This window comes from Nannospalax galili, unplaced genomic scaffold (assembly GCF_000622305.1).
Source record: "Nannospalax galili isolate Female #2095 unplaced genomic scaffold, S.galili_v1.0 scaffold1311, whole genome shotgun sequence".
Classification (NCBI taxonomy): Eukaryota; Metazoa; Chordata; class Mammalia; order Rodentia; family Spalacidae; genus Nannospalax; species Nannospalax galili.
In genome coordinates, this window is record NW_008329527.1 from 232143 (window position 1) to 240920 (window position 8778).

Below are 8778 nucleotides of genomic sequence, written 5' to 3' on the forward strand. Positions count from 1 at the left end.
CACATGCGCAGCGTTGCCCTCCCACCCCCCACCCCCCACCCCCACAGCCTCGCTGTCGCCCAGGCTGTCAGTCACTTTCACTAAAGGCTGTCGGGCTCCACTTGCGTGCACCCGGCTCAGTGTCCCAGCAGCATGGTGGTTCGCGTCCGGGAGGCCTGAAGGTCGTGTTCGGTACATGTGGAGGCTGAGTTTGGAAGTCTAAATCCACCTCTGTCAGCCTTGCTGCACCACAAATGAGTGGGCTCGGGAACACCACTGTGCATCGCGGGTTCGAGTCTCCTGGCCGTGCGCAAGCCATCGCCATTTATTGCTTTGATCCTCCGGGTCAGAATTTGGGCAGGACCTCCCCCGCAGTCTTAGCCTCAACTTCCTGTTGTAGTGCTGCGGGGGGAGACAGTCCCCGCCCAAAAGACGGGGATGAATGTAGGACGCCTCCCTGGACCAAAGGCCTTGGTGATGGCCTCTTCAGGAGGCTGCGACCCAAAGATGATAGGAGGGAGGGCAGGAAGGAGAGTTGAACTCACTGCGGCTGGAGGGCTCCGTTAACACGGAAAAAAAATTCTTGGATTGCTCCTCCATTGTTTCTCCTTGCACACAGGTAGAGTGCAAATCCTAGCACTTTATTCTCATTGTCTGTGCTTCCCTAATTGCTCTAGTGATGGCGTCTCCAATGCGTGGCAAAGGTCTGGTATATAATAAGATCAAATAATTTTAGTAAGTTGTCTATGAGGACCAAATGTAAGGGTCATAGAGCCGCTCCTAACCCAAAGAGATCAATTTGAAGCAAACTGAAGAGGACTAAAGTCCCAGGGGTTGCCACCTGCCCCTTGTAGGTTATTTTCGAAAGGACCTGAGGTTTTTGGGTGCCCCCTCCACCAAGAAAAAGATGGTCTCTATTCTGAGGCTTAAAACTTCTTGTTTGAAGATAGGTCTTTGAATATTTTTTTCTTACATTGTGTCAGTGTGTGTTTGTGTATGTTTGTGTACACACCATGGCAATCAGAGGGCAACTTGGTCAACTCCCCTTCTACCATGTAGATTCCTGGAATCCAACTCGGGCCATCAGGTCCTTGCTTGGTGGCAAGCACCTCTACCTGCTGAGCCATCTCACCAACCCTTAAGTTAGGTTTTGCTTTGCAGGATTTCCCGAGTTACTCCCTTATTTACATTGCAACCTGTGCATATTAATTTGGAAAGAAATTCCTTAATTCAAAGAATGTTCCCCATGGATCTATAGTTAATTTGTATCTGTTAGATGTTTGGTAAGGGAAAAAAAAAAATCAGCGAGCTCAACCATTTTCTCCTTTCCTCATCAGAAAAACTAAGACTGGATTAGTATTTCTTGTATCCCATCAAATTCAAATCTCAAGATATGTTCTTTGGAAACAGGTTCTGATAAAGACAAAGAAGTCCCACATTTGATGTTGTCTTGCACACTGGCATATCAAAGGGTCTGATTAGGCTAGCAGCAAATAATCCTGTTTAATTGTGTATTTACACCAGTGTTCTTAACCACAAACCCTTTTCCCAGTGAACATCTCCTAACCCATCCCTCAACAGACCAGTGTAATATTCAGCTTTGATGTGTTGTAAGTCCCCAATACTTCATCGTAAGATGGTATATTCCAGGCTATAAGATGGAAAGTTATTAGAGTGAGTGAGTGTGTGTGTGTGTGTGTGTGTGTGTGTGTGTGTATGTGATGTGCTTATGTAGGCACATACACATGCCACAGTGCATTTGTGGATTTCAAAGGACAACACTATTGTGTTGGTTTTCTCCTTCCATGGTTACATGGATTCCAGGGAGTAAACTCAGGCCTTCATGACATGTGCCTTTACCTGCTGAGCCAATCTCACTGGCCCAAGATTCTAATTTAAAGCCAGGTGTGGTGACTCATGCCCTTAATTGCAGCACTTTGGAGTCAGAGGCAGGTGGATCTCTGTGAGATCGAGGCCAGCCTGGTCTCCATAGCAAGTTCCAGGCCAGCTAGGGCTATAGGGAGACCCTGTAATTTTTTTAAAAATTAGGGTTACTGCTCACTCTCATAAATTTCTCTAATAATACAGAAATTTTGCAGGCCCTTGTCTAGGTCAACCTTCACCCTAGTTAAGATTGGGGACTAGGGAAATATATCAGTTGGTGGTACCTGCTGTGTAAGTATGAAGACCTGAGTTCAATCCCCAGAACCCACATAAAAGCCAGGCCCTTCAGCACATACCTGTAATCCCAACTCTGGTGAGGAGGAGACAAGAGGGTCCTGGGGACTTGCTAGCCAGTCTATCCAAAATGGTAAGCTCCACGATCAGTGAGAGATCCTGTCTCAAACAATAAGGCAGAAAGCTATCAAGGGAGTCACAGTGTTGACCTCTGACACAGGAATGTGCATGCACACACAAACATACCCACACAAAAGTGTGCATCATCTTCAAGACCAGGCTGCAGGGTGTGTCTCCCCATCCCCTTCTGGCTCCAGCTCCCTCCACTTAGCTCCTTACCCTAGCGATCTCCCTGGGGAACAGTTTGCAACTCTGCTCCATCATTGTCTTGACTAAAACAATAAACTTTGAGTAGCATTTTTTACTTTATTCGGTAATTTTTACTTGTCAAAGTAAATGTACATTTGAAGTAGGTCAAATAACACAGATGTGTAAGAAAAAGCTGACAGTTTGGTGTTTATTCTTGTTTTTCTTTTACTAAGCCAAACTTTCTGAACCTCTCAACACAATTAACATTTAGGGTCTGGAAATTCTTTGAAGAGGGAGGAGGTGAGACTGTCCTCCTGTGTCATGGGATTTAAAGCTCTGCCTGCTGGAACTCCCCAGTGTGACAACAAAAAGTGTCTTCATTCATTTCTGTGAGTTATGTCCCTTGGGGGACAAAATCACTTCTGCTTGAACAGCACTATTCTACACTTCTGTAACATAGTCAAAGAGTAACCACAAAGAAATGTATATGCATGCAATGTATTTGCATGTGGAATTTTTAAATTACTAGTAAATTGCTTTTTATGTTTAACAAAATATTTTGTGGATATTTCCTCAGATCAAACCATATAATTTTAACTTCTTTGTATAATTACTGCATAGTATTACCTGCTATGGATATATCATAATATATTCAACCATTCTCCCTTTATGAATATTCAGATTTGTGGGTGAAGGATAAATGTCACAGCTTGGAAACCCAGAGCTGGGAAACTCTGTGAAACCCCAACCCCCATCCCAGTGACTATACTGTCTGGGAAAACTCACTATCCCAAACCATAACAACAGCACTATGGTCTTAACCCCTCAAACTGCAAAAAATATAGGACTGTAGTAAAATGCCTGATCTTTCCTCCTAAGCCTTATAAAGACTGGGACCAGGGCTGGAGAGATGGCTCAGTGGTTAAGAGCACTGACTACTCTCTCAGAGGACCTGGGTTCGATTCCCAGCACCCACATGACGGCTATGAACCATCCTTAACTCCAGTTCCAGAGGAATCCAAAGCCCTCTTCTGACCTCCGTGTCCCTGCACGACACAGGTGCACTCACATACATGCAGGCAATACACTCATACACATAAAAAAAATAATAAATAAATAAAAAAAAAAGAACTGGGACCAAATGAACTTTAGTGCCTCAGTTTCAGTCCCAGGGAGAAACTGTGTTCCTTCACTGTTCTTAATAAAGAACACTCTGCTCCTGACGTCAGTCTCATCTTTCATTTTCATGTTGTCCTAGTCAAGCCTGTTCTAACATTTTCTAACAGGTTTTGTTTTTCAATTCTGGAGATCAGAGTCGGGGCCCTAGTCAAGCCCGTTCTAACATTTTCTAACAGGTTTTGTTTTTCAATTCTGGAGATCAGACTCGGGGCCTTGCTCATACTAGACAGGTACTCAAACACTGAACTCTATCTAGGCCTTTTTAGTTTTGTATTTTGAAACAGTCTCACTGTGTATCTGAGGCTAGCCTTGAAATCTCAATCTTCCTGCCTTCTAAGTGCTGGGATTACAGGCATGTCCCACTACACCAAGCCAGATTTTTAGTTTTTTCACTTTCACACGATGCTGTCGTGCTATGCTCTGCACACATAGCTTTCTCTTCCAGAGCTTTGTTGCAGAGGAATAGGATCAAAGGGTATGTGTATTAAACATATTAACATATTCTGCTGGATTGTTTACCCAAAAGTTTAGAGCAATTCCTGCTTCCCCATTACTAGGGCCTTTGCAGTTTGCCCTCTGGGTGAATGAGAAGTGAGGTTCTGCTAGTGCAGTGGAAGTTTACTTATGCAGCCCCCTGAACGCCAAGCTGCTGAGCTTCTCAGATGTACATTGATCATTTACATTTTCTGTGAACTGCCACTCTGCCAAACTACTTTAGCTAACTCTTTAACTTTAGTTCCACTTTATTATCATTTTTATTATTATTATTATTATTATTATTATTATTATTTTATAAACAGGGTTTCCCTGTAGCCCCAGCTGACCTGGAGCTCACTATGTACACAGCCTGACCTGATCTCACAGAGATCCACCTGCCTCTGCTTCCCCAGTGCTGGGATTAAAGGTGTGCACCGTCTCAAAAAAAGAAGAAAAAGAACAAAATCTAAAAAAAAATTTAAGGAATTCTGGGCACAGACATGAATACCAGTGCTGCCTCTGTGAGCACAAGATTGAGGGTAGATGTAGAAAGAGCTGGGCCTGTGCGGGTGGGGCGGAAAGAAGACAAGCTGGTCATGGTAGTGCACACCTATAGTCCCAGCACTTGGGAGGCAGAGGTAGGTGGATCTCTGTGAGTTCAAGGCCAGCCTGGTCTACATAGTGAGTTCCAGGCCAGCTGGGGCTACAGGGAGACCCTGTCTCGAAAAAGAAAAAGGACTCTTTTTTTTTTTTTTTCCAGATAGGGTCTCACTATGCAGCCTTGGCTGGCCTGGAACTCACTATGGAAACCTAGCTGGCTTAGGACTCACAGAGTTTCTCCCAAGTGCTGGGAATAAAGGTGTGTGCCGCCATGGCGCCTGTGCCACCACACCTGGTGTAAAGAGACTTTTCATACTTTTCACCATGTTTTTGAGGTGTTTTTCATTTTTTGACTTATTTTTATTTTTATGTATACGAGTGTTTTGCCTGCATGTAAGTGCACCACATGCGGGCAATGTTCGCAGAGGTTAGAAGAGGGTACCTGATGCCCTGGATATGGAGTTATGTGCAGTTGTTAGCCATCATATGGGTTCTGGAAATTGAACCCAGTTCCTCTGCAAGAGCAGTCAGTGCTCTTAACTGCTGAGCAATCTCTCCAGCCCCTCTTTTTTAGTTTTTGTTTTAACTATGTGGCTGTATTTTCTATTTAGAAATAACAAATGTTGGGGTTTGAGTCTCGCACCCACATGGCAACAAACAATTGTCTGTAAGTACAGTTCCAGGTGACCCAACATCCTCTTCAAACCTCCACAGGCATTGCACAACACAGGTGTCATTACAGACATGCAGGCAATATACTCATACACATTTAAAAAAAAAATAACAAATATCTAGCTGGGTGTGGGGGCCCACACCTTTAAGCCCAGCACTTGGGAGGTACAGGCAGGCAGATCTCTGTGAGCTCAAGGCCAGCCTGATCTACATAGTGAGTATAGTGAGCTCCAAGCCAGTTGGGGTTATAGGAAGACCTTGTCTCAAAAAAAGGAAAAAAGAACAAATATCTTTTAAAATTGGCCATTGGTATTCTTATCTGTGGGAGTTATTTCACTGAGTGTTTTCCATGGGCCAAGGCCAAAGCAAGTCACTAAGTCAAATGTGGTTTCTGCCTTTTGGGGGGGGGTGTGTATGTGTGTGTATATGGCCAGAGTCCACAAAGCTTGAAGTAATGGGGTCAGTAAGGGTCTATTTCTGCTGCCTAAGGAGTAACTCTGAGTGCTAGTGATCCCAGAGGCCCTGGGCACTATGGAAGGTGTGTGCTGGGCCAGTTTTTAATTACAGCAGGGGTGAGGGAGTAAGTGCTGCTCAGGCCCGCTGGGCCTAACTCTAAGGACCCTCTAGAGACCAAGGAGGATGCGACCAAATGACTAAATCTCTGATAGGCTGCCGGGACCCAGGACCCTTTTCAGGTCAGGGTGAAAAACTAAGAATTTTTATGCAGACACCACTAATCCAAAATGGGTCACCTGAAATTGCTGCCAGCATGGTGCCTGGCTATAGTGTGGCTCAGGGGCGGGTCAGAAGAGGCCGTTCATTTAAAGACTGTTCATTTTATGAAACAAAAGGACTCTGGTGAAACATCTTCCAAGACCCAACACTGAGTTCCTACCTGGTTCTTAGGTGCGCCACTGATTTGTCCATAAGATCCACCTGAGAAAGTCTACCTTCACACATACCCCCTTTCCTTTTCTTCCTCCTTCTGTCTCCTACCCCTCCTGCTGGGGCAGCCAAGGCGTCTTTCTCCTTAAGTCAACCAGGACTCCCCTGAAACACATGGAAGAAGTAACTGAGGGCTGTTTATAGAGGGATGGGGAGTGCTGCAAAAATGGTGAGAACCAGGGACCATCCAGATGGGATGCTTGGACCACCCTGGGCACAGTAGAATTGTCCCCTGGTGAGGGCTGTGGCAAGGCAGTAAGAGGGGTGCAGGTGTGAGACAAATCCTCCCACCTTTCCCCTCCCTGCAACTCCTACTGGAGCCGGAAGAAGAGCTCAAGGTGGCACAGGGGGGACAGTTAGGCAAATGACAGGCACCGTTCTGCCTGGGACACCCTCCTGCCCTTTATACTGGGTTAGGAGATCAACCCACAGTCGGGGTAGAGGCTCACTTCCATAATCCAGCACTGGGGAGGTGGTGAGATGACTACTGTGAGTTCAAAGCTAGCCGAGGCTACACAGTGAGTTTCAGCTTAGGCTACAGAGTGAGACCCTATCTTTAAAAAAAAAGGAAAAGCCGGGCGTGGTGATGCACACCTTTAATCCCAGCACTTGGGAGGCAGAGGCAGGCAGATCTTTGTAAATTCAAGGCCAGCCTGGTCTACATAGTGAGTTCCAGGACAGCTGGGGCTACAGGGAGACCCTATCTCAAAAAGACAAAAAAAAAAAAAAAAAAAGGAAAAAAGAGATGAACTCATCAGTCCATCGGGAGTGGGCACACATACATGTGGTTCCCCCAAGTAAGACCTGAGGAAACAGATCCTAAGAGCAGGATGAGACATCTTCAGGATGGGTCCTCAGCTAGGTAAGGCAGGCCTATAGGTGTGAAGCAGCCTCCTTTTCTGCTCTTTCCAGGAACCCTTAGAGGAATACAAATGGCGCAAAGGATACAGCACCTGAACACAGACAAGAAGAGAGTTCCTAAAGTGGAAGGAGATGTCTGGGGATTTGGAGAAAGGCCAGTAGCAACAAGAGCCCTGAGCTCAAGGCCTGGCTCTCATAATCCAGTGTATGGCCCTGGCCCAGCAGGTGGCCCTCAAGCCTATTTCATCTGAAAAATAGCTCTGGCTCTAGCGCCCTCTAGTAGGCTGGAACGATCAATGAGGTTAGAATTCTGGAAGCAATTTGTCTGCTGCTTCTCATATAAGTTATTGTTCTCACTGTGCCTGGGTTGGCTCTGCCTCTTTCTATTAATTTTCAAACGTGCTCATTAAAATGGACCTGCCTAAATATTTAAGATGGCAGGTGCCGGAAAGAGGTCAGAGATGATGTCAATCACATCAAGATGCCTTGTGTAACCATCCCGAGCCATGGAAAGCTGAGGCAGGAGGACTGGAGTTTAAGGTTGTAGCTCACTACAACATGAGAGCCTGTCTCAAAAAACAAAACCTGAATTGAATTAAAAATAAAAATTCATATGACAGCTAGGTGGATTAAGCAGTCCATTAACAGAAGTAAAGGCCTAGTAGTTGGGAAGACTCCACTAGCTGTGGAGGCTGGCAAGGGGGCTGTGTTCCTGCCCATCCTACTCTGGTCCCCAAAGAAGGGGGACAGATTTTATAGATTCCCAGAGACAGGCTGGCAAAGTTCAGCTCAGCTCAGTTCAATTCAGCTATACCACCGCCCTCCTGCCTAGAGAACCTGGCTGGTAGTTCATTAATTAGCCATGTGTGATGCCTAATTGAACACCAGCACCTCAGAGTGTAGGGCACGGATTTTCACCAATGAGAGGGCTGGCTGAGGCTAAGGCAAAATAATGTATTTATGTAAATGGCCTAGCTGAACGTCAGATGCAGAGACGGGACTCAACCATTATTTGTTAAGTGTGAATCTGAAAGTTGACATCACCTAAACTTTGGCAAACATTCATGCTCACATACCCACACAGATACACACCGAGAACAAATCTTCTCAAAGCAAAATGTGGCCAGTGTTTGTGGCGGAAGGTGCTATACTGGGTGCTACAACACATAGCTGTAGGACCTCAACTTTGAAAGATCAGAATCATTCGACCACTGAATGCCAACAGTCTATTCTGAGTTCAAATCTTGGTGTCTCCCCTTCTTTCCTCTTGTCCTTGCCACATGCACCTTTTTCTTCATTTGTGAACTGGAAGTCACTGTCACCAGGTGAGGGTTTAAGTGACTTAATCAACTTAAAGAAGGGAGCCCAGAGCTCGGAATCAAAAAACCTGAGTCTGCTAGGCGGGCCAACAGTCTATTCTGAGTTCAAATCTTGGTGTCTCCCCTTCTTTCCTCTTGTCCTTGCCACATGCACCTTTTTCTTCATTTGTGAACTGGAAGTCACTGTCACCAGGTGAGGGTTTAAGTGACTTAATCAACTTAAAGAAGGGAGCCCAGAGCTCGGAATCAAAAAACCTGA

General features: G+C 45.5%; 1 protein-coding gene and 1 long non-coding RNA gene across 3 annotated transcripts in view; one reads left to right on the forward strand and one right to left on the reverse strand.

Moving 5' to 3' along the window:
* Nucleotides 1-8778, forward strand: part of Sema4c (semaphorin 4C) — a 162430-nt gene that overhangs the window by 72 nt on the left and 153580 nt on the right. The gene's annotated exons all lie outside the window — the stretch shown is intronic.
* LOC108491089 lies at nt 40-2512 on the reverse strand. Of its 2 annotated transcripts, XR_001872556.2 has the most exons (4): nt 2404-2512; nt 2220-2316; nt 525-685; nt 40-381 (listed from the first exon to the last, which is right to left on the reverse strand). It is a non-coding gene; the product is annotated as an uncharacterized LOC108491089 (long non-coding RNA). The 2 variants fall into 2 exon arrangements; XR_001872555.2 differs by having other exon boundaries at nt 2220-2507.